We start from the raw sequence: 726 nt of genomic DNA, 5'->3' as shown, positions 1-726 counted from the left end.
CTTCAGGTTTCGTTTCTTTTCTTCCTTCCTTCCTTCCAGATTTTATTTATTTGAGAAAGAGAGAAAGAGGAAGAGGTAGGGGGAGAGGCAGACTCCCTACTGTGGAGGGAGCCCAAGGCAGGGCTTAATTCCAAGGATGCTGGGATCAAGACCTGACAGAAGGCAGACCAGACGCTTAACTGGCGCCCCAAGCTCTTATTTCTAATGCTTAAGAGGCCCACCATTCTCTTTGCCATTTCTTCCCAGAGCTCCATGTTGGCTCCCAGCAATGGTGTAAAGGTGAGAACAAAGTCTTCACACCCAATGATAGAAGGAAAATGTGATAGAGGGGTAAAAGGCAGCCAAAGCAGTCTTTGTCCTTATTCCAAAGAACTTTTTAAAAACATTTACATTTTCAAAAGGTCAAGAGCACTTATCTGTCGGTGGTAGGAATATAGGTACTTGGTACTTTTAAAAAATGATTCCCTATATTTTCCTAATTGTACAATGGCTATGTATTATCTTTAATGTGATAACATTCTTTGGGGTCTGCTCTAATTACAAAAGCATTTTGTGCTCAATGCAGAACACTTGGAAGGCACGAAGGAAAAACAAGTCCTCTTAACTCACATCATGTAAAGTTAACAGCTGTTAACATTTTGGCATATGTCTTTCCAGATTTTTCTCTATGCAGAGATGCTTCATTTTCGTGATCTGGAAAAAAGTAAACAGTTAAGAGACAAAGCC

Source organism: Canis aureus, chromosome 32 (genome assembly GCF_053574225.1).
Source record: "Canis aureus isolate CA01 chromosome 32, VMU_Caureus_v.1.0, whole genome shotgun sequence".
NCBI classification, from domain to species: domain Eukaryota; kingdom Metazoa; phylum Chordata; class Mammalia; order Carnivora; family Canidae; genus Canis; species Canis aureus.
This window is presented reverse-complemented; position numbering follows the sequence as displayed.